This window comes from Octopus bimaculoides, chromosome 3, assembly GCF_046866305.1.
Source record: "Octopus bimaculoides isolate indiv1 chromosome 3, ASM4686630v1, whole genome shotgun sequence".
Taxonomy (NCBI): Eukaryota; Metazoa; Mollusca; class Cephalopoda; order Octopoda; family Octopodidae; genus Octopus; species Octopus bimaculoides.
The window spans coordinates 131,278,270-131,303,385 of NC_142930.1; the positions used below are offsets into that span (position 1 = coordinate 131,278,270).

At 37.7% G+C, this 25,116-nt stretch overlaps 13 non-coding genes across 13 annotated transcripts; all 13 read right to left on the reverse strand.

Moving 5' to 3' along the window:
• Positions 1-905: 905 nt before the first annotated feature.
• On the reverse strand, positions 906-978 carry Trnak-cuu (transfer RNA lysine (anticodon CUU)). Its single transcript has one exon. It is a non-coding gene; the product is annotated as a tRNA-Lys (tRNA).
• A 1,160-nt stretch (positions 979-2,138) lies between these two features.
• Positions 2,139-2,211, reverse strand: Trnak-cuu (transfer RNA lysine (anticodon CUU)). The gene has a single exon. It is a non-coding gene; the product is annotated as a tRNA-Lys (tRNA).
• A 2,449-nt stretch (positions 2,212-4,660) lies between these two features.
• Positions 4,661-4,733, reverse strand: Trnak-cuu (transfer RNA lysine (anticodon CUU)). Its single transcript has one exon. It is a non-coding gene; the product is annotated as a tRNA-Lys (tRNA).
• A 1,160-nt stretch (positions 4,734-5,893) lies between these two features.
• On the reverse strand, positions 5,894-5,966 carry Trnak-cuu (transfer RNA lysine (anticodon CUU)). Its single transcript has one exon. It is a non-coding gene; the product is annotated as a tRNA-Lys (tRNA).
• A 2,455-nt stretch (positions 5,967-8,421) lies between these two features.
• Positions 8,422-8,494, reverse strand: Trnak-cuu (transfer RNA lysine (anticodon CUU)). The gene has a single exon. It is a non-coding gene; the product is annotated as a tRNA-Lys (tRNA).
• Positions 8,495-9,654: 1,160 nt separating this feature from the next.
• Trnak-cuu (transfer RNA lysine (anticodon CUU)) lies at positions 9,655-9,727 on the reverse strand. Its single transcript has one exon. It is a non-coding gene; the product is annotated as a tRNA-Lys (tRNA).
• A 2,434-nt stretch (positions 9,728-12,161) lies between these two features.
• On the reverse strand, positions 12,162-12,234 carry Trnak-cuu (transfer RNA lysine (anticodon CUU)). The gene has a single exon. It is a non-coding gene; the product is annotated as a tRNA-Lys (tRNA).
• A 1,160-nt stretch (positions 12,235-13,394) lies between these two features.
• On the reverse strand, positions 13,395-13,467 carry Trnak-cuu (transfer RNA lysine (anticodon CUU)). Its single transcript has one exon. It is a non-coding gene; the product is annotated as a tRNA-Lys (tRNA).
• Positions 13,468-15,976: 2,509 nt separating this feature from the next.
• Positions 15,977-16,049, reverse strand: Trnak-cuu (transfer RNA lysine (anticodon CUU)). The gene has a single exon. It is a non-coding gene; the product is annotated as a tRNA-Lys (tRNA).
• Positions 16,050-17,210: 1,161 nt separating this feature from the next.
• On the reverse strand, positions 17,211-17,283 carry Trnak-cuu (transfer RNA lysine (anticodon CUU)). The gene has a single exon. It is a non-coding gene; the product is annotated as a tRNA-Lys (tRNA).
• A 2,501-nt stretch (positions 17,284-19,784) lies between these two features.
• Trnak-cuu (transfer RNA lysine (anticodon CUU)) lies at positions 19,785-19,857 on the reverse strand. The gene has a single exon. It is a non-coding gene; the product is annotated as a tRNA-Lys (tRNA).
• A 1,143-nt stretch (positions 19,858-21,000) lies between these two features.
• On the reverse strand, positions 21,001-21,073 carry Trnak-cuu (transfer RNA lysine (anticodon CUU)). The gene has a single exon. It is a non-coding gene; the product is annotated as a tRNA-Lys (tRNA).
• A 2,486-nt stretch (positions 21,074-23,559) lies between these two features.
• On the reverse strand, positions 23,560-23,632 carry Trnak-cuu (transfer RNA lysine (anticodon CUU)). The gene has a single exon. It is a non-coding gene; the product is annotated as a tRNA-Lys (tRNA).
• Positions 23,633-25,116: the final 1,484 nt, after the last annotated feature.

Here is a 25,116-nt window from a genome sequence, read left to right on the forward strand (position 1 = left end):
ACCCATTCAGATTGGCGGTCCTGAGAAGATTGTTGAGAGAGACGAAACAATTTTCTCAAGACTTAAATAGTTCCGAGGAGGAATTCTACATGAGCACTGGAGTGTGTCGCCAAACCAACCATGTTTGTCTTTAAGCGATGCCATGTCGGAATCGTGACACACAGGAGGAATGCATACGTTAGTTTGATTCTACCAGGAATCACAATTTTCAGTAACTTGGAGAGGATCTACTCTCACATTCCTGAAATTGATGGTAATAATTTTCACCGTAGAACAGTGAACAAGTTCATTATGTTTATTAACTCGAAAGATGGAACCCACACGCAAAAAATGTAAAGCAACTGGACACCGGTAAAAGGAAGTAATAAACGACGTTGTGGCTCTTACTGTTCTGTGGTTGACTCGTACTTTCGTTGTAAGCACCGCATGTAATTTTTATGTTTATATTCTTCGCTGTGTGATAAGAAGCTTGTTTCCCAACTACACAGTTCCAAGTTCAGTCTCACTGCGTGGCTCCTTGGGTAAGTGTCTTCTACTATAGCCTTGGTTCTACCAAAGCTTTGTGAATGGATTTGGTAGGTGGAAACTGAAAGACGCCCGTCGTGTGTGCGTGTGTGTGTGTGAGTGTGTGTGCATCTTATTGTCTGTATTGTGCCACCGCTTGGTAACTGGTGCTGGTGTGTTTGCGTCCCCGTAACATAGCGGTTCGGCAAAGAGACGGATAGAATAAGCACAAGGCTTAAATATTAAGCTCTGGGCGGTTGATTCATTCGACTAAAAATTCAAAGTGGTACCCCAGCATGACCGCAGTTTGATGACTGAAACAGGCAGAAGATAAAAATATATAAAATCAAGTTTATCTGAATAGATTTTCCATAGGATTCAGAACCAGCAAAAACATATTGCGCCCAACGTGGGGCTCGAACCCACGACCCCGAGATTAAGAGTCTCGTGCTCTACCGACTGAGCTAGCCGGGCCGATCAGTTTCTTTTATTCACTGATAATTACTTTCTTTATTACAAGTTCATAGAACTGAAGTGCTCACTAGAATAGCTGTCAATAATGACGGCGGTTGTTTTACTAAACGCTCTGATGATTACAACATTTCATCTTCGATTTTTCCAGTCGGAAGTATTTTCCAAAATGTGCATGGAATTTGTTAATGAGAGTATGAGGATGTAAATTAGATTAGATTTCGAAGTTGTATAACTTGACATCCTGAACAAGATTCATCTTGAACACTAACAATTATTTCTGTAAGATTGTGATTTTAATAAGGTATTTTCTTTATTCTATTTATTTATTTACTTACTTACTTATTTATTTATTTTCGCTCACTGCATTAACTATCTTACTAAACTTTGTGATGATTGCAAAAGTTTGTCTTCAATATGTAAATATTCGATGATATTGAAGATACACTGGGATACACTGATTATTGACTCGAAATGGTGACAAACAGTTAAGTTAAAACCGCTTAATATTTGTGTATGTGGTATAACCTTAAACAAGTGATAAATTCATACCACAGAATATCATTTAATCTCTCACCTTGATATTTCTAGGAAACAGTTTATTCCCCCACTTATTAGTTTAAGTTGCTTATTTTACGAAGCCCATAAGGTTGTTTTCGGCGGGATTTGTCCTCAGATTATAAAGAGCATCAAGTAATATTGCAACGCATTTCCCAAAGCCATAAAAACTCTGCCAAGGAACCAACTCTTCATTTCTAACATAGACACAAGATCTGACGTCTGGGGAAACACAGAAGTAGATTAAATGGATCCTATTATTTGACTGGTATTAAATTTTATCGACCATAAATGTTTCAATCGATTGAAATAGTGATAATCCACCGCTTGAGGGGTTCTTAACGAAATCTGTGACATTAGCGAAATATCATATATAATGCGGTTACCTAAAGAACAACAACGTTATTCACGATTACCCAGTAAATTAAACGAACTGAGGAACCGATTTCATATTTTCATTAGGAATTAATAACACTAATTACAAAATAGTTGAAATTAGTTTTTAAATAATTATTAAATAATATACAAGTATTATCAAATAATATATTAATGTAAAATAGCTAGCAAAATGTTCTTTTTATTAAAAAAAAAAGAAAAATGCATTTCGCCCAACGTGGGGCTCGAACCCACGACCCCGAGATTAAGAGTCTCGTGCTCTACCGACTGAGCTAGCCGGGCTGCCGATGTATTTACGACATAATAATTTTGAAGTTTATGACAATGTAATAGACCTGAAAGTGGATTTTATCTTTTATCGTTCACTTGTTTCAGTTACTAGACTATGGCCATACTGGAGTACCGCCTCGAATGATTTTAGTCGAACGAACCGGCCCCAGTAGTTTTTCTTTAATTATTCTATCGGTGTCTTATTGCCGTACCGCTAATGTTACTGGAACGCAAGCACACCAACTCCGGTTGTCAAACGGTGATGGGGTACAAACATAGACACACACACACACACACACACACACACACACACACACACACACACACACACACATAGATATATATATATATATATATATATATATATATATATATATATGAGACCATTTTTTCAGTTTCCGTCTAACAAATTTACTCAAAGGCTTTGGTGGGCACGAGTCTATGGTAGAAGTCACTTGCCTAATGATTAACATGATCAGTAGTTTTCACTTTGAAGGAACAAAAAGATAAAGAGAATTTTCGTGGATTTGAACTCGAAAAACGAAATTAAAATGCAGCAGTCCATTGCCCTACGAAAGTAATACATTCACGGAAGATTCAGCCTGACGCGAAATTCCGTAATGCGAAACAAGTATTCCTATTGATTTTCATGTTATAAAGTGAGATGCATTCGAATGAATTTTTTAGTGGGGAAAAGCAACTCATTCAGTTCTATACATAAAAATAACAACTTGTAAACATACAAAATATAATACGTATGCATAAAAAACATTTGCAGAGAAATGAGTTAGGAAATAAGCTAGGCTAGCAATTTCGTGGTAGGAATAAGTCGATTACCAGTTGAACACTGGTGTTCAACTGGTACTTATTTTATCAACCCGAAAGGATGAAAGGCAAAGTCGACCTCGGCAGTATTTGAATTCAGAACGTAAGGACAGACGAAATGCCGAAAAGCATTTTTGTTCGGCGCGCTGACGATTTTGCCAGCTCGACGCTCTAACAAGTTCGGAAACAATCCTTTCTACTATCGGCACAAGGCCTGAAATTTTGGCAGGGGAGGGGAAAGCTAGTCGATTATATTGACCTCAGTATTCGACTACTATTTATTTTATCAACAGCGAAAGGATGAAAGGCAAAGTCAACCTCAGCGGAATTTCAAATCAGAACGTAAAGACAGACGATATGCGGCTAAGCATTTTGTCCTCCGTGCTAACGATTTTGGCAACTTGTTGCCTCTGTTATTTATAATCAAAATAATCCTCTGCATATTTATAATACTAAACGTGGATCCTTCTGTTTGGCTCACACTTTTCACTTCCTTTAATTTTGCTCCAATTGATTTCAAGTTTGCTCTATTGATATAGTTTTGTATTCTAATTACGGAAATGAGGTTCAGTTTTGCCATAAATTTATAAATAAAAATTTAATAGCTTTTAAATTTTGAAATTGGTGCTTGATTCCATAGTAGCAAGCCAAGGTGCAGTCTGCTTGTCACTGCACGGATGTTGATTACAATAGCTGTGTTCGTGAAATATGTGCTTAAAACCTGCCCCACAACCCATTCAGATTGGCGGTCCTGAGAAGATTGTTGAGAGAGACGAAACAATTTTCTCAAGACTTAAATAGTTCCGAGGAGGAATTCTACATGAGCACTGGAGTGTGTCGCCAAACCAGCCATGTTTGTCTTTAAGCGATGCCATGTCGGAATCGTGACACACAGGAGGAATGCATACGTTAGTTTGATTCTACCAGGAATCACAATTTTCAGTAACTTGGAGAGGACCTACTCTCACATTCCTGAAATTGATGGTAATAATTTTCACCATAGAACAGTGAACAAGTTCATTATGTTTATTAACTCGAAAGATGGAACCCACACGCAAAAAATGTAAAGCAACTGGACACCGGTAAAAGGAAGTAATAAACGACGTTGTGGCTCTTACTGTTCTGTGGTTGACTCGTACTTTCGTTGTAAGCACCGCATGTAATTTTTATGTTTATATTCTTCGCTGTGTGATAAGAAGCTTGTTTCCCAACTACACAGTTCCAAGTTCAGTCTCACTGCGTGGCTCCTTGGGTAAGTGTCTTCTACTATAGCCTTGGTTCTACCAAAGCTTTGTGAATGGATTTGGTAGGTGGAAACTGAAAGACGCCCGTCGTGTGTGCGTGTGTGTGTGTGAGTGTGTGTGCATCTTATTGTCTGTATTGTGCCACCGCTTGGTAACTGGTGCTGGTGTGTTTGCGTCCCCGTAACATAGCGGTTCGGCAAAGAGACGGATAGAATAAGCACAAGGCTTAAATATTAAGCTCTGGGCGGTTGATTCATTCGACTAAAAATTCAAAGTGGTGCCCCAGCATGACCGCAGTTTGATGACTGAAACAGGCAGAAGATAAAAATATATAAAATCAAGTTTATCTGAATAGATTTTCCATAGGATTCAGAACCAGCAAAAACATATTGCGCCCAACGTGGGGCTCGAACCCACGACCCCGAGATTAAGAGTCTCGTGCTCTACCGACTGAGCTAGCCGGGCCGATCAGTTTCTTTTATTCACTGATAATTACTTTCTTTATTACAAGTTCATAGAACTGAAGTGCTCACTAGAATAGCTGTCAATAATGACGGCGGTTGTTTTACTAAACGCTCTGATGATTACAACATTTCATCTTCGATTTTTCCAGTCGGAAGTATTTTCCAAAATGTGCATGGAATTTGTTAATGAGAGTATGAGGATGTAAATTAGATTAGATTTCGAAGTTGTATAACTTGACATCCTGAACAAGATTCATCTTGAACACTAACAATTATTTCTGTAAGATTGTGATTTTAATAAGGTATTTTCTTTATTCTATTTATTTATTTACTTACTTACTTATTTATTTATTTTCGCTCACTGCATTAACTATCTTACTAAACTTTGTGATGATTGCAAAAGTTTGTCTTCAATATGTAAATATTCGATGATATTGAAGATACACTGGGATACACTGATTATTGACTCGAAATGGTGACAAACAGTTAAGTTAAAACCGCTTAATATTTGTGTATGTGGTATAACCTTAAACAAGTGATAAATTCATACCACAGAATATCATTTAATCTCTCACCTTGATATTTCTAGGAAACAGTTTATTCCCCCACTTATTAGTTTAAGTTGCTTATTTTACGAAGCCCATAAGGTTGTTTTCGGCGGGATTTGTCCTCAGATTATAAAGAGCATCAAGTAATATTGCAACGCATTTCCCAAAGCCATAAAAACTCTGCCAAGGAACCAACTCTTCATTTCTAACATAGACACAAGATCTGACGTCTGGGGAAACACAGAAGTAGATTAAATGGATCCTATTATTTGACTGGTATTAAATTTTATCGACCATAAATGTTTCAATCGATTGAAATAGTGATAATCCACCGCTTGAGGGGTTCTTAACGAAATCTGTGACATTAGCGAAATATCATATATAATGCGGTTACCTAAAGAACAACAACGTTATTCACGATTACCCAGTAAATTAAACGAACTGAGGAACCGATTTCATATTTTCATTAGGAATTAATAACACTAATTACAAAATAGTTGAAATTAGTTTTTAAATAATTATTAAATAATATACAAGTATTATCAAATAATATATTAATGTAAAATAGCTAGCAAAATGTTCTTTTTATTAAAAAAAAAAGAAAAATGCATTTCGCCCAACGTGGGGCTCGAACCCACGACCCCGAGATTAAGAGTCTCGTGCTCTACCGACTGAGCTAGCCGGGCTGCCGATGTATCGACGACATAATAATTTTGAAGTTTATGACAATGTAATAGACCTGAAAGTGGATTTTATCTTTTATCGTTCACTTGTTTCAGTTACTAGACTATGGCCATACTGGAGTACCGCCTCGAATGATTTTAGTCGAACGAACCGGCCCCAGTAGTTTTTCTTTAATTATTCTATCGGTGTCTTATTGCCGTACCGCTAATGTTACTGGAACGCAAGCACACCAACTCCGGTTGTCAAACGGTGATGGGGTACAAACATAGACACACACACACACACACACACACACACACACACACACACACACACACACACACATAGATATATATATATATATATATATATATATATATATATATATATATATATGAGACCATTTTTTCAGTTTCCGTCTAACAAATTTACTCAAAGGCTTTGGTGGGCACGAGTCTATGGTAGAAGTCACTTGCCTAATGATTAACATGATCAGTAGTTTTCACTTTGAAGGAACAAAAAGATAAAGAGAATTTTCGTGGATTTGAACTCGAAAAACGAAATTAAAATGCAGCAGTCCATTGCCCTACGAAAGTAATACATTCACGGAAGATTCAGCCTGACGCGAAATTCCGTAATGCGAAACAAGTATTCCTATTGATTTTCATGTTATAAAGTGAGATGCATTCGAATGAATTTTTTAGTGGGGAAAAGCAACTCATTCAGTTCTATACATAAAAATAACAACTTGTAAACATACAAAATATAATACGTATGCATAAAAAACATTTGCAGAGAAATGAGTTAGGAAATAAGCTAGGCTAGCAATTTCGTGGTAGGAATAAGTCGATTACCAGTTGAACACTGGTGTTCAACTGGTACTTATTTTATCAACCCGAAAGGATGAAAGGCAAAGTCGACCTCGGCAGTATTTGAATTCAGAACGTAAGGACAGAAGAAATGCCGAAAAGCATTTTTGTTCGGCGCGCTGACGATTTTGCCAGCTCGACGCTCTAACAAATTCGGAAACAATCCTTTCTACTATCGGCACAAGGCCTGAAATTTTGGCAGGGGAGGGGAAAGCTAGTCGATTATATTGACCTCAGTATTCGACTACTATTTATTTTATCAACAGCGAAAGGATGAAAGGCAAAGTCAACCTCAGCGGAATTTCAAATCAGAACGTAAAGACAGACGATATGCGGCTAAGCATTTTGTCCTCCGTGCTAACGATTTTGGCAACTTGTTGCCTCTGTTATTTATAATCAAAATAATCCTCTGCATATTTATAATACTAAACGTGGATCCTTCTGTTTGGCTCACACTTTTCACTTCCTTTAATTTTGCTCCAATTGATTTCAAGTTTGCTCTATTGATATAGTTTTGTATTCTAATTACGGAAATGAGGTTCAGTTTTGCCATAAATTTATAAATAAAAATTTAATAGCTTTTAAATTTTGAAATTGGTGCTTGATTCCATAGTAGCAAGCCAAGGTGCAGTCTGCTTGTCACTGCACGGATGTTGATTACAATAGCTGTGTTCGTGAAATATGTGCTTAAAACCTGCCCCACAACCCATTCAGATTGGCGGTCCTGAGAAGATTGTTGAGAGAGACGAAACAATTTTCTCAAGACTTAAATAGTTCCGAGGAGGAATTCTACATGAGCACTGGAGTGTGTCGCCAAACCAGCCATGTTTGTCTTTAAGCGATGCCATGTCGGAATCGTGACACACAGGAGGAATGCATACGTAAGTTTGATTCTACCAGGAATCACAATTTTCAGTAACTTGGAGAGGACCTACTCTCACATTCCTGAAATTGATGGTAATAATTTTCACCATAGAACAGTGAACAAGTTCATTATGTTTATTAACTCGAAAGATGGAACCCACACGCAAAAAATGTAAAGCAACTGGACACCGGTAAAAGGAAGTAATAAACGACGTTGTGGCTCTTACTGTTCTGTGGTTGACTCGTACTTTCGTTGTAAGCACCGCATGTAATTTTTATGTTTATATTCTTCGCTGTGTGATAAGAAGCTTGTTTCCCAACTACACAGTTCCAAGTTCAGTCTCACTGCGTGGCTCCTTGGGTAAGTGTCTTCTACTATAGCCTTGGTTCTACCAAAGCTTTGTGAATGGATTTGGTAGGTGGAAACTGAAAGACGCCCGTCGTGTGTGCGTGTGTGTGTGTGAGTGTGTGTGCATCTTATTGTCTGTATTGTGCCACCGCTTGGTAACTGGTGCTGGTGTGTTTGCGTCCCCGTAACATAGCGGTTCGGCAAAGAGACGGATAGAATAAGCACAAGGCTTAAATATTAAGCTCTGGGCGGTTGATTCATTCGACTAAAAATTCAAAGTGGTGCCCCGGCATGACCGCAGTTTGATGACTGAAACAGGCAGAAGATAAAAATATATAAAATCAAGTTTATCTGAATAGATTTTCCATAGGATTCAGAACCAGCAAAAACATATTGCGCCCAACGTGGGGCTCGAACCCACGACCCCGAGATTAAGAGTCTCGTGCTCTACCGACTGAGCTAGCCGGGCCGATCAGTTTCTTTTATTCACTGATAATTACTTTCTTTATTACAAGTTCATAGAACTGAAGTGCTCACTAGAATAGCTGTCAATAATGACGGCGGTTGTTTTACTAAACGCTCTGATGATTACAACATTTCATCTTCGATTTTTCCAGTCGGAAGTATTTTCCAAAATGTGCATGGAATTTGTTAATGAGAGTATGAGGATGTAAATTAGATTAGATTTCGAAGTTGTATAACTTGACATCCTGAACAAGATTCATCTTGAACACTAACAATTATTTCTGTAAGATTGTGATTTTAATAAGGTATTTTCTTTATTCTATTTATTTATTTACTTACTTACTTATTTATTTATTTTCGCTCACTGCATTAACTATCTTACTAAACTTTGTGATGATTGCAAAAGTTTGTCTTCAATATGTAAATATTCGATGATATTGAAGATACACTGGGATACACTGATTATTGACTCGAAATGGTGACAAACAGTTAAGTTAAAACCGCTTAATATTTGTGTATGTGGTATAACCTTAAGCAAGTGATAAATTCATACCACAGAATATCATTTAATCTCTCACCTTGATATTTCTAGGAAACAGTTTATTCCCCCACTTATTAGTTTAAGTTGCTTATTTTACGAAGCCCATAAGGTTGTTTTCGGCGGGATTTGTCCTCAGATTATAAAGAGCATCAAGTAATATTGCAACGCATTTCCCAAAGCCATAAAAACTCTGCCAAGGAACCAACTCTTCATTTCTAACATAGACACAAGATCTGACGTCTGGGGAAACACAGAAGTAGATTAAATGGATCCTATTATTTGACTGGTATTAAATTTTATCGACCATAAATGTTTCAATCGATTGAAATAGTGATAATCCACCGCTTGAGGGGTTCTTAACGAAATCTGTGACATTAGCGAAATATCATATATAATGCGGTTACCTAAAGAACAACAACGTTATTCACGATTACCCAGTAAATTAAACGAACTGAGGAACCGATTTCATATTTTCATTAGGAATTAATAACACTAATTACAAAATAGTTGAAATTAGTTTTTAAATAATTATTAAATAATATACAAGTATTATCAAATAATATATTAATGTAAAATAGCTAGCAAAATGTTCTTTTTATTAAAAAAAAAAGAAAAATGCATTTCGCCCAACGTGGGGCTCGAACCCACGACCCCGAGATTAAGAGTCTCGTGCTCTACCGACTGAGCTAGCCGGGCTGCCGATGTATTTACGACATAATAATTTTGAAGTTTATGACAATGTAATAGACCTGAAAGTGGATTTTATCTTTTATCGTTCACTTGTTTCAGTTACTAGACTATGGCCATACTGGAGTACCGCCTCGAATGATTTTAGTCGAACGAACCGGCCCCAGTAGTTTTTTTTTAATTATTCTATCGGTGTCTTATTGCCGTACCGCTAATGTTACTGGAACGCAAGCACACCAACACCGGTTGTCAAACGGTGATGGGGTACAAACATAGACACACACACACACACACACACACACACACACACACACATAGATATATATATATATATATATATATATATATATATATATATATGAGACCATTTTTTCAGTTTCCGTCTAACAAATTTACTCAAAGGCTTTGGTGGGCACGAGGCTATAGTAGAAGTCACTTGCCTAATGATTAACATGATCAGTAGTTTTCACTTTGAAGGAACAAAAAGATAAAGAGAATTTTCGTGGATTTGAACTCGAAAAACGAAATTAAAATGCAGCAGTCCATTGCCCTACGAAAGTAATACATTCACGGAAGATTCAGCCTGACGCGAAATTCCGTAATGCGAAACAAGTATTCCTATTGATTTTCATGTTATAAAGTGAGATGCATTCGAATGAATTTTTTAGTGGGGAAAAGCAACTCATTCAGTTCTATACATAAAAATAACAACTTGTAAACATACAAAATATAATACGTATGCATAAAAAACATTTGCAGAGAAATGAGTTAGGAAATAAGCTAGGCTAGCAATTTCGTGGTAGGAATAAGTCGATTACCAGTTGAACACTGGTGTTCAACTGGTACTTATTTTATCAACCCGAAAGGATGAAAGGCAAAGTCGACCTCGGCAGTATTTGAATTCAGAACGTAAGGACAGACGAAATGCCGAAAAGCATTTTTGTTCGGCGCGCTGACGATTTTGCCAGCTCGACGCTCTAACAAGTTCGGAAACAATCCTTTCTACTATCGGCACAAGGCCTGAAATTTTGGCAGGGGAGGGGAAAGCTAGTCGATTATATTGACCTCAGTATTCGACTACTATTTATTTTATCAACAGCGAAAGGATGAAAGGCAAAGTCAACCTCAGCGGAATTTCAAATCAGAACGTAAAGACAGACGATATGCGGCTAAGCATTTTGTCCTCCGTGCTAACGATTTTGGCAACTTGTTGCCTCTGTTATTTATAATCAAAATAATCCTCTGCATATTTATAATACTAAACGTGGATCCTTCTGTTTGGCTCACACTTTTCACTTCCTTTAATTTTGCTCCAATTGATTTCAAGTTTGCTCTATTGATATAGTTTTGTATTCTAATTACGGAAATGAGGTTCAGTTTTGCCATAAATTTATAAATAAAAATTTAATAGCTTTTAAATTTTGAAATTGGTGCTTGATTCCATAGTAGCAAGCCAAGGTGCAGTCTGCTTGTCACTGCACGGATGTTGATTACAATAGCTGTGTTCGTGAAATATGTGCTTAGAACCTGCCCCACAACCCATTCAGATTGGCGGTCCTTAGAAGATTGTTGAGAGAGACGAAACAATTTTCTCAAGACGTAAATAGTTCCGAGGAGGAATTCTACATGAGCACTGGAGTGTGTCGCCAAACCAGCCATGTTTGTCTTTAAGCGATGCCATGTCGGAATCGTGACACACAGGAGGAATGCATACGTTAGTTTGATTCTACCAGGAATCACAATTTTCAGTAACTTGGAGAGGACCTACTCTCACATTCCTGAAATTGATGGTAATAATTTTCACCATAGAACAGTGAACAAGTTCATTATGTTTATTAACTCGAAAGATGGAACCCACACGCAAAATAATGTAAAGCAACTGGACACCGGTAAAAGGAAGTAATAAACGACGTTGTGGCTCTTACTGTTCTGTGGTTGACTCGTACTTTCGTTGTAAGCACCGCATGTAATTTTTATGTTTATATTCTTCGCTGTGTGATAAGAAGCTTGTTTCCCAACTACACAGTTCCAAGTTCAGTCTCACTGCGTGGCTCCTTGGGTAAGTGTCTTCTACTATAGCCTTGGTTCTACCAAAGCTTTGTGAATGGATTTGGTAGGTGGAAACTGAAAGACGCCCGTCGTGTGTGCGTGTGTGTGTGTGAGTGTGTGTGCATCTTTTTGTTTGTATTGTGCCACCGCTTGGTAACTGGTGCTGGTGTGTTTGCGTCCCCGTAACATAGCGGTTCGGCAAAGAGACGGATAGAATAAGCACAAGGCTTAAATATTAAGCTCTGGGCGGTTGATTCATTCGACTAAAAATTCAAAGTGGTGCCCCGGCATGACCGCAGTTTGATGACTGAAACAGGCAGAAGATAAAAATATATAAAATCAAGTTTATCTGAATAGATTTTCCATAGGATTCAGAACCAGCAAAAACATATTGCGCCCAACGTGGGGCTCGAACCCACGACCCCGAGATTAAGAGTCTCGTGCTCTACCGACTGAGCTAGCCGGGCCGATCAGTTTCTTTTATTCACTGATAATTACTTTCTTTATTACAAGTTCATAGAACTGAAGTGCTCACTAGAATAGCTGTCAATAATGACGGCGGTTGTTTTACTAAACGCTCTGATGATTACAACATTTCATCTTCGATTTTTCCAGTCGGAGGTATTTTCCAAAATGTGCATGGAATTTGTTAATGAGAGTATGAGGATGTAAATTAGATTAGATTTCGAAGTTGTATAACTTGACATCCTGAACAAGATTCATCTTGAACACTAACAATTATTTCTGTAAGATTGTGATTTTAATAAGGTATTTTCTTTATTCTATTTATTTATTTACTTACTTACTTATTTATTTATTTTCGCTCACTGCATTAACTATCTTACTAAACTTTGTGATGATTGCAAAAGTTTGTCTTCAATATGTAAATATTCGATGATATTGAAGATACACTGGGATACACTGATTATTGACTCGAAATGGTGACAAACAGTTAAGTTAAAACCGCTTAATATTTGTGTATGTGGTATAACCTTAAACAAGTGATAAATTCATACCACAGAATATCATTTAATCTCTCACCTTGATATTTCTAGGAAACAGTTTATTCCCCCACTTATTAGTTTAAGTTGCTTATTTTACGAAGCCCATAAGGTTGTTTTCGGCGGGATTTGTCCTCAGATTATAAAGAGCATCAAGTAATATTGCAACACATTTCCCGAAGCCATAAAAACTCTGCCAAGGAACCAACTCTTCATTTCTAACATAGACACAAGATCTGACGTCTGGGGAAACACAGAAGTAGATTAAATGGATCCTATTATTTGACTGGTATTAAATTTTATCGACCATAAATGTTTCAATCGATTGAAATAGTGATAATCCACCGCTTGAGGGGTTCTTAACGAAATCTGTGACATTAGCGAAATATCATATATAATGCGGTTACCTAAAGAACAACAACGTTATTCACGATTACCCAGTAAATTAAACGAACTGAGGAACCGATTTCATATTTTCATTAGGAATTAATAACACTAATTACAAAATAGTTGAAATTAGTTTTTAAATAATTATTAAATAATATATAAGTATTATCAAATAATATATTAATGTAAAATAGCTAGCAAAATGTTCTTTTTATTAAAAAAAAAAGAAAAATGCATTTCGCCCAACGTGGGGCTCGAACCCACGACCCCGAGATTAAGAGTCTCGTGCTCTACCGACTGAGCTAGCCGGGCTGCCGATGTATTTACGACATAATAATCTTGAAGTTTATGACAATGTAATAGACCTGAAAGTGGATTTTATCTTTTATCTTTCACTTGTTTCAGTTATTAGACTATGGCCATACTGGAGTACCGCCTCGAATGATTTTAGTCGAACGAACCGGCCCCAGTAGTTTTTTTTAATTATTCTATCGGTGTCTTATTGCCGTACCGCTAATGTTACTGGAAAGCAAGCACACCAACACCGGTTGTCAAACGGTGATGGGGTACAAACATAGACACACACACACACACACACACACACACACACACACACACACACACACACACACACACATATATATATATATATATATATATATATATATATATATATATATATATATATATATATATATATATATATATATATATATATATATATATATATATATATATGAGACCATTTTTTCAGTTTCCGTCTAACAAATTTACTCAAAGGCTTTGGTGGGCACGAGGCTATAGTAGAAGTCACTTGCCTAATGATTAACATGATCAGTAGTTTTCACTTTGAAGGAACAAAAAGATAAAGAGAATTTTCGTGGATTTGAACTCGAAAAACGAAATTAAAATGCAGCAGTCCATTGCCCTACGAAAGTAATACATTCACGGAAGATTCAGCCTGACGCGAAATTCCGTAATGCGAAACAAGTATTCCTATTGATTTTCATGTTATAAAGTGAGATGCATTCGAATGAATTTTTTAGTGGGGAAAAGCAACTCATTCAGTTCTATACATAAAAATAACAACTTGTAAACATACAAAATATAATACGTATGCATAAAAAACATTTGCAGAGAAATGAGTTAGGAAATAAGCTAGGCTAGCAATTTCGTGGTAGGAATAAGTCGATTACCAGTTGAACACTGGTGTTCAACTGGTACTTATTTTATCAACCCGAAAGGATGAAAGGCAAAGTCGACCTCGGCAGTATTTGAATTCAGAACGTAAGGACAGACGAAATGCCGAAAAGCATTTTTGTTCGGCGCGCTGACGATTTTGCCAGCTCGACGCTCTAACAAGTTCGGAAACAATCCTTTCTACTATCGGCACAAGGCCTGAAATTTTGGCAGGGGAGGGGAAAGCTAGTCGATTATATTGACCTCAGTATTCGACTACTATTTATTTTATCAACAGCGAAAGGATGAAAGGCAAAGTCAACCTCAGCGGAATTTCAAATCAGAACGTAAAGACAGACGATATGCGGCTAAGCATTTTGTCCTCCGTGCTAACGATTTTGGCAACTTGTTGCCTCTGTTATTTATAATCAAAATAATCCTCTGCATATTTATAATACTAAACGTGGATCCTTCTGTTTGGCTCACACTTTTCACTTCCTTTAATTTTGCTCCAATTGATTTCAAGTTTGCTCTATTGATATAGTTTTGTATTCTAATTACGGAAATGAGGTTCAGTTTTGCCATAAATTTATAAATAAAAATTTAATAGCTTTTAAATTTTGAAATTGGTGCTTGATTCCATAGTAGCAAGCCAAGGTGCAGTCTGCTTGTCACTGCACGGATGTTGATTACAATAGCTGTGTTCGTGAAATATGTGCTTAGAACCTGCCCCACAACCCATTCAGATTGGCGGTCCTGAGAAGATTGTTGAGAGAGACGAAACAATTTTCTCAAGACTTAAATAGTTCCGAGGAGGAATTCTACATGAGCACTGGAGTGTGTCGCCAAACCAGCCATGTTTGTCTTTAAGCGATGCCATGTCGGAATCGTGACACACAGGAGGAATGCATACGTTAGTTTGATTCTACCAGGAATCACAATTTTCAGTAACTTGGAGAGGACCTACTCTCACATTCCTGAAATTGATGGTAATAATTTTCACCATAGAACAGTGAACAAGTTCATTATGTTTATTAACTCGAAAGATGGAACCCACACGCAAAAAAATGTAAAGCAACTGGACACCGGTAAAAGGAAGTAATAAACGACGTTGTGGCTCTTACTGTTCTGTGGTTGACTCGTACTTTCGTTGTAAGCACCGCATGTAATTTTTATGTTTATATTCTTCGCTGTGTGATAAGAAGCTTGTTTCCCAACTATACAGTTCCAAGTTCAGTCTCACTGCGTGGCTCCTTGGGTAAGTGTCTTCTACTATAGCCTTGGTTCTACCAAAGCTTTGTGAATGGATTTGGTAGGTGGAAACTGAAAGACGCCCGTCGTGTGGGCGTGTGTGTGTGTGAGTGTGTGTGCATCTTTTTGTTTGTATTGTGCCACCGCTTGGTAACTGGTGCTGGTGTGTTTGCGTCCCCGTAACATAGCGGTTCGGCAAAGAGACGGATAGAATAAGCACAAGGCTTAAATATTAAGCTCTGGGCGGTTGATTCATTCGACTAAAAATTCAAAGTGGTGCCCCGGCATGACCGCAGTTTGATGACTGAAACAGGCAGAAGATAAAAATATATAAAATCAAGTTTATCTGAATAGATTTTCCATAGGATTCAGAACCAGCAAAAACATATTGCGCCCAACGTGGGGCTCGAACCCACGACCCCGAGATTAAGAGTCTCGTGCTCTACCGACTGAGCTAGCCGGGTCGATCAGTTTCTTTTATTCACTGATAATTACTTTCTTTATTACAAGTTCATAGAACTGAAGTGCTCACTAGAATAGCTGTCAATAATGACGGCGGTTGTTTTACTAAACGCTCTGATGATTACAACATTTCATCTTCGATTTTTCCAGTCGGAGGTATTTTCCAAAATGTGCATGGAATTTGTTAATGAGAGTATGAGGATGTAAATTAGATTAGATTTCGAAGTTGTATAACTTGACATCCTGAACAAGATTCATCTTGAACACTAACAATTATTTCTGTAAGATTGTGATTTTAATAAGGTATTTTCTTTATTCTATTTATTTATTTACTTACTTACTTATTTATTTATTTTCGCTCACTGCATTAACTATCTTACTAAACTTTGTGATGATTGCAAAAGTTTGTCTTCAATATGTAAATATTCGATGATATTGAAGATACACTGAGATACACTGATTATTGACTCGAAATGGTGACAAACAGTTAAGTTAAAACCGCTTAATATTTGTGTATGTGGTATAACCTTAAACAAGTGATAAATTCATACCACAGAATATCATTTAATCTCTCACTTTGATATTTCTAGGAAACAGTTTATTCCCCCACTTATTAGTTTAAGTTGCTTATTTTACGAAGCCCATAAGGTTGTTTTCGGCGGGATTTGTCCTCAGATTATAAAGAGCATCAAGTAATATTGCAACGCATTTCCCGAAGCCATAAAAACTCTGCCAAGGAACCAACTCTTCATTTCTAACATAGACACAAGATCTGACCTCTGGGGAAACACAGAAGTAGATTAAATGGATCCTATTATTTGACTGGTATTAAATTTTATCGATCATAAATGTTTCAATTGATTGAAATAGTGATAATCCACCGTTTGAGGGGTTCTTAACGAAATCTGTGACATTAGCGAAATATCATATATAATGCGGTTACCTAAAGAACAACTACGTTATTCACGATTACCCAGTAAATTAAACGAACTGAGGAACCGATTTCATATTTTTATTAGGAATTAATAACACTAATTACAAAATAGTTAAAATTAGTTTTTAAATAATTATTAAATAATATATAAGTATTATCAAATAATATATTAATGTAAAATTGCTAGCAAAATGTTCTTTTTTTTAAAAAAAAAAAGAAAAATGCATTTCGCCCAACGTGGGGCTCGAACCCACGACCCCGAGATTAAGAGTCTCGTGCTCTACCTACTGAGCTAGCCGGGCTGCCGATGTATTTACGACATAATAATTTTGAAGTTTATGACGATGTAATAGAACTGAAAGTGGATTCTATCTTTTATCTTTCACTTGTTTCAGTTATTATACTATGGCCATACTGGAGCACCGCCTTGAAGGACTTTAGTCGAACGAACCGACCTCAGTAATTTTTCTTTAATTATTCTATCGGTGTCTTATTGCCGAACCGCTAAGTTACTGGGACGCAAGCACACCAACACCGGTTGTCAAACAGTGATGAGGTACAACCGCAGACACAAAGATATATATATATATATATATATATATATATATATATATATATATATATATAAACGAGAGCATTTTTTTCAGTTTCCGTCTAACAAATTTACCCAAAGGCTTTGGTGGGCTCGAGGCTATAGTAGAAGTCACTTGCCTAATGATTAACATGATCAGTAGTTTTCACTTTGAAGGAACAAAAAGATAAAGAGAATTTTCGTGGATTTGAACTCGAAAAACGAAATTAAAATGCAGCAGTCCATTGCCCTACGAAAGTAATACATTCACGGAAGATTCAGCCTGACGCGAAATTCCGTAATGCGAAACAAGTATTCCTATTGATTTTCATGTTATAAAGTGAGATGCATTCGAATGAATTTTTTAGTGGGGAAAAGCAACTCATTCAGTTCTATACATAAAAATAACAACTTGTAAACATACAAAATATAATACGTATGCATAAAAAACATTTGCAGAGAAATGAGTTAGGAAATAAGCTAGGCTAGCAATTTCGTGGTAGGAATAAGTCGATTACCAGTTGAACACTGGTGTTCAACTGGTACTTATTTTATCAACTCGAAAGGATGAAAGGCAAAGTCGACCTCGGCAGTATTTTGAATTCAGAACGTAAGGACAGACGAAATGCCGAAAAGCATTTTTGTTCGGCGCGCTGACGATTTTGCCAGCTCGACGCTCTATCAAGTTAGGAAACAATCCTTTCTACTATCGGCACAAGGCCTGAAATTTTGGCAGGGGAGGGGAAAGCTAGTCGATTATATTGACCTCAGTATTCGACTACTATTCATTTTATCAACAGCGAAAGGATGAAAGGCAAAGTCAACCTCAGCGGAATTTCAAATCAGAACGTAAAGACAGACGATATGCCGCTAAGCATTTTGACCTCCGTGCTAACGATTTTGGCAACTTGTTGCCTCTGTTATTTATAATCAAAATAATCCTCTGCATATTTATAATACTAAACGTGGATCCTTCTGTTTGGTTCACACTTTTCACTTTCTTTAACTTTGCTCCAATTGATTTCAAGTTTGCTCTATTGATATTAGTTTTGTATTCTAATTACGGAAATGAGGTTCAGTTTTGCCATAAATTTTTAAATAAAAAGTTAATAGGTTTAAAACATTGAAATTGGTGCTTGATTTCATAGTAGCAAGCCAAGGCGCAGTCTGCTTGTCATTGCACGAATGTTGATTACAAGAGCTATGTTCGTGAAATATGTGCTTAGAACCTGTCCGAAAACCCATTCAGATTGGTGGTCCTGAGATGATTGTTGAGAGAGAGGAAATAATCTTCTCAAGGCATAAATACGTCCGAAGAGGGATGCCACCTGAACAGTGGGTCCTTGAAGGAGTGTGTCGTGAAACCAGGCATATTTGTCTTTAACCGTTGTTATGTCGGAATCGCGACAGACTCGAGGAATGCATACGTCAGTCGAATCTTCCAGGAACCACAATTTTTAGTGACTTGTGGAGGACCTACTCTCACATTCCTGAAATTGATGGTTATAATTTTCAGCATGGAATAGAGAACCACAGCGTTGAGTTAATTAACTCGAAAGGTGTGATAATCCTCCGTTTGAGGGGTTCCTAATGGAATCTGTGATATAAGCGAAAAGTTATAAATATTGAGAATTGCCTGAATAACAACAACAGTAAATTCAACGAACACAAAACGAGCCAATTACATATTTTTATGACCAGTTAATGAAATAATTATCACAATTAGTAAATCCTTTTCCAACGAAAAAACAAAATATGCATTTCGCTCAAAAGGGGGCTGGCATTTATTTTCTAGCGAGCAATGTTATAATTATCCTGTAAATTAAACGAATAGAGAAGCCTTATAACTTATTTTTGTAAGCTGTTAACAATACAATATTCATTAATAAATCAATAAATATTGATTTATTAAAATAGTAATTCTTTTATTTGTTTCAGTCAATTTGACTGTGACCATGCTGGAGCACCGCTTTTAATCGAAGAAATCGACCCCTGGACTTACTCTTTGTAAGCCTGGTACTTATTCTATCGGCGTCATTTACCGAACCGTTAAGTTACGGGGACGTAAACACACCAACATCGGTTCTCAAGCGATGGTGGGGACAAACACATACACACAAATATATACATATATATACACGACGGGTTTGCTTTTTCCTGCTCCGTCTACCAAATTCACTCACTACACTTTGGCCGGTCCAAGGTGACACTTGTATAAAAAAAAAAAACCTTCGCTCAACGTGGGGTTCGAACTCACGACCCCGAGATTAAGAGTCTCGTGCTCTACCGACTGAACTTGCCGGGCAACTGCAAACTGATTAAATAATAATTAGTAACTGTATGACAATGTAATAAAACTGAAAATCGCTGTTATGTATTAAATTTTATTAAAACTGTAACATGATCAGTAGTTATTGACCTTGAACGAACAAAAAAATAAAGAGAACCCTGGCGGATTTGAACTTAAAAAGTAGAAAAACAAAATTAAATGCAGTAATCTATTGCCCTTCGCATGTAATAATACCTCTACGGAAAGTCTCGTCGTAACGCGAAATCCCGTAATGTGAAATAAATTTTTCCACTGATTTTCGGGCAGGAAAAAGCAGCATGTTCACTTTTATGCATAAAAATAAAAACCTGAAAACATACAAAATACAATATGTATACATAAAAAAATATTTGAAGAGAAATGAGTTTGGAAATAAGCTAGGCCAGTAATTTCGGTGGTGGGGGAGTAAGTCGATTACATCGACCCCAGTGTTCAACTGGTACTTATTGTATTTATCCTGAAATGATAAAAAGCAAAGTCGACATCGGCAGAATTTGAACTCCGAAAGTAGGGACAGAAGAAATGTCGTAAAGCATTTTTATCCGGCGTGCTAACGATTTTGCTAGCTCACCGCTTTAATAAATTTAGGAAATAATCATTTCCACTATCGGCACAAGGCCTGCAATTTTGGGAAAGTGGGATAATCGATTACATCAACCTCAGTATTCAACTGTTATGTATTTTATCGACCGGTAAAATGAAGTAATAAACGACGCTGTGGCTCTTACTGTTCTGTGGTTGACTCGTACTTCTGCAAGTTTGGAGTGGCACAGGAGATACGAAAATTGTTATTTGTTTAACAGAGTGCATCGCAAACTGTCGTTTTTTGAAATTTCGCTACAAAATATGTATTGCTTACATGAACTGAATCACATGTTTTGTGGGGTGGGGGTTGTTTTTTTAATGTTCAGTTTCTTTTTTGGTTCTTTGTGTTTTAATTTTGTTTTTTTGTTATTTTTCTGTAAGTTCATTAAAACTTATTAAAACTTCCGCCGTTGAATGTTTTGTCGTCGTAAATGTCAGTTTGATGACTGAAACAAGCAGAAAATAAAGAATATATAAAATCAAGTTTATCTGAATAGATTTTCCATAGGATTCAGAACCCGCAAAAATTTATTACGCCCAACGTGGGGCTCGAACCCACGACCCCGAGATTAAGAGTCTCGTGCTCTACCGACTGAGCTAGCCGGGCTTGTGACGACCATCCCACATAATTACTGTCTTTATGAAAAGATGATAGTGAATGATAACATTTTCATTGTATAAACACATGTTGTTCATTGATGTGGAATGGACAAAAAGTTTAAGTACATCTCGACGGATCTGAACTCAGAAAGTTGAATAATAAAACACTAAATACGATAATTTATCATTACTAGATCTCATCTTCTACAGTTTCTATTTTTGGAATACCGTCGTCGTGGTATTCCGTCGGTTACGACGACGAGGGTTCCAGTTGATCCGATCAATGGAACAACCTACTCGTGAAATTAATGTTCAAGTGGCTGAACACTCCACAGACACGTGTACTCTTAACGTAGTTCTCGGGAGATTCAGCGTGATACAGAGTGTGACAAGGCTGGCCCTTTGAAAATACAGGTACAACAGAAACAGGAAGACAGAGTGAGAGGAAGTTGTGGTGAAAGAGTACAGCAGGGTTCATCACCATCCCCTGCCGGAGCCACGTGCAGCTTTAGGTATTTTCGCTCAATAAGCACTTACAACCCCCAGTCTGGGAATCGAAACCGCGAGTCCGCTGCCCTAACCACTGGATCATTGCGCCTCCAGTGTATACCGTCGTATATAATCATCATTATTACTATCAGGAAAAGGCAGCAAGCTGGCAGAAACCTTAGCACGCCGGGCGAAATAGCGATATTTCGTCTGTCGCTACGTTCTGAGTTCAAATTCCGCCGAGGTAGACTTTGCCTTTCATCCTTTCGGGGTAGATAAAATAAGTACCAGTTGAGTATTAAGGTCGATGTAAGCGACTAGTCCTCCCCCCCCCCCCCGCCCCAAATTTCAGGCCGTGTACCTTTAGTAGAAAGGATTATTACTATCAGGAGAATGCGGCGAGCTGGCAGAATCGTTAGCACGCCAGCAAAAATGCTTAACGTCATTTCGTCCGTTCTGAGTTCTGAGTTCAAATTCAGCCGAGGTCAACTTTACTCTCATCCTTTCGGGGTCAGCAAAATAAGTACCAGTTGAGCGCTGGGTTTGATGTAATCGATTCAGCTCCTTCCCCGATCTTGCTGGCCTGGTGCCAAAATTTGAAATCATCATTATTACTCTCAGGCAAAGGAGGCGAGTTGGTAGTATCGTTAGCACATCAGGCAAAATGCTTCGCGGCATTTCGTCCGTCTTTACGTTCTGAGTTCAAATTCTGCCGAAGTCGACCTTGCCTTCGGAATCGAAATAAATACCAGTTGAAAACTGCGATCAATGCACAAAATTTCCGGTCAGCACAAAGAATCGTTGTCATGCCAGACAAAATGTTTAACGGCATTTCGTCTGCTTTTGCAATCTGAGTTAAAATTCCGCCGAGATCGACTTGGTCTTTCATCTTTTCGGGATCATCCTTTCGAGGAACGATGTAATCGACTTACATCGTCCCGAAATTGCTGACCCCTTGCCAAAATTTGAAACTGTTGTTACTATCAACACATCAGAAGAAAATACTTTGTGGTGATTCTTCCGTCCCTTTATGTTCTGCGTACAAATCCCGCCGAAACTACATTGTATTTCATCAATAAAATTTCATTCAATAAAATCAAGTATAAAATTAAGTCCACACAGCATTGCTGATATTGTCATAAGACTATTGCTTCAGTCAGTACCGTTGCACCACCGAACACTTTGCACTTGGCTCAGCTTGTTGTTGTTGTTGGCACTCCGTCACTTACGACGTCGAGGGTTCCAGTTGATCCGATCAACGGAACAGCCTGCTCGTGAAATTAACGTGCATGTGGCTGAGCACTCCACAGACACGTGTACCCTTAACGTAGTTCTCGGGGAGATTCAGCGTGACACAGTGTGACAAGGCTGACCCTTTGAAATACAGGTACAACAGAAACAGGAAGAAAGAGTGAGAGAAAGTTGTGGTGGAAGAGTACAGCAGGGTTCGCCACCATCCCCTGCCAGAGCCTCGTGGAGCTTTAGGTGATTTCGCTCAATAAACACTCACAATCCCCGGTCTGGGAACCGGAACCGAAACCGCGATCCTATTACAGCAGTCCGCTGCCCTAACCACTAGGCCATTGCGCCTCCAGGCTCAGCTTTTACGGTATTAATAAAAGGAGATAATTTGAACTTCGCTCTGGGCCATCATTTTTATTCACTGTTGTTGGTTAGCCCTAGATCGATTCTAATTGTTGTCTTTATAGAAATTTCTAGGATTGCATAATTAAACGTGCTTTGCACCACTTTATCGTGCGTGTGTGTGTGTGTGCGTGCGTGCACGTGTGTATGTTTGTGTCTATGTGATTTAACTCAATTAGGGTGTATCACTGGTATTTGTTTTCTGTCGAACAATGTTATGATTATCCATTAAATTGAAAGAATATAGAAAACTTATGACTAATTTTTTTTGTAAGCGGTTAACAAATAATTTGTAAACAAATCAATAAATATTATGCACTTGGTTTACAAGATTCTTTTGTGAGGAAAAAAAAAAGCATTCGCCCAACGTGGGGCTCGAACCCACGACCCCGAGATTAAGAGTCTCGTGCTCTACCGACTGAGCTAGCCGGGCTACTGATTGTCTCCGATAAATAATAATTACTAATTTTGTGTCACTGAATTTCCTCACGTATTTATTTGACTGATATTTATTTTCTCTCGACTTCGGTAGGAATTCATTTTAACACCAAGCACAGTATAAGTAAATTAGTGACCAAAGGTATGTATTGGATACTCCACTCGTTCTGCAATTCCCTCATCCTTAGAGAAATAATTACTGAAAGAGATTTTGATCGACCCCGCAAACCGTCAAGACGGTGCCCCCAGTATGGCCGCAGTCTAATGGATGAAAGAAGAGAATAAAGGCGTTATGTAACTTTTAGCAGGTCGGGTGACTACATAGAATCTCACTTGTTAGCTAATCCAAGAGCCAATTATTGTTGTTGTCTCAACACAGGGCTGGGGAGGCGCGTGCCTTAGTGGCCAGGGTGCTGCACTCATGATCGTAAGATTGTAGTTTCGACTCCTGGACTGGGCGATGTCTTGTCTCCTTGAGCAAAACACTTCATTTCACGTTGCTCCACTCCACTCAGCTGGAGAAAATGAGTAATCCTCCGATAAACTGGCATCTCGCCGGTGATCATAAGATTTTGGTTTCGATTCCTAGACCAGGCGATGTGTTGTGTCCTTGAGCAAATCACTCCATTCCACGTTGCTCCAGTTTACTCAACTAAAAAAAATTAGTAACCCTGAGACAGACTGGCGTCCCGTCCAGGAGAAGAGTGGAATATATACATCACAGAAACCGACTTATGTGCCTATGGCACGGGACGGATCTCTGATCCCTGTTATTTTTAACCACTGGCCTGCCATGTCCATAGACATTGCATGCATCCAGTCTTTTATTCAAACGCAGTAGAGACGCAACGACGTGATTTGAGAGATTTTGCTGCTCTTTCTAGTAAGTGAGATAACCACGTAGATCTTCTATCATTCGTTCATCCAAGATTCGGTTTTAAAATATAGCGACTCTCATAATATTTTCGGGGAAACCATTTACTTGACCTCTTTAAATAAGGGGCTTTTTTTTATATTCCCAGTCGATTCCTTTCTTTCATTCACAGTTAACTTGAGAAGAAAATAAAAAAAATAAGCAAAAATACATTCATACAGAGAAAGGAAGTGGTGGGGAAAGAAAAAGCTCGAACCGAAAGGAGATTGGTTATCACAAGGGGTTCCTTTAAGTAGTAATGTTTGGGTACACAGATCCAAATCATCAATCATTTGAGAGGGCAGCACCTTTCAAAATTCCTTTTAGTACCTAATTTTACACAACATATGAAACGGATAATAAAAAAAAGAAAGAAAAGGAAAAACAAAGAAAATAAGTAAAAAAATAATATTAAAAAAAGTGAGAAAAAGAGAGAAAGCTAAAGAAAAGTGAGTAAATGATATCTCAGAGAACCAACAACAATTTGAAACCCGTTTTTTCTCGCCAGATCCTTATTGTCTTTTAAGCAACTTTACAAGGTAGTTAAATGTGATATTTTCGAGTGA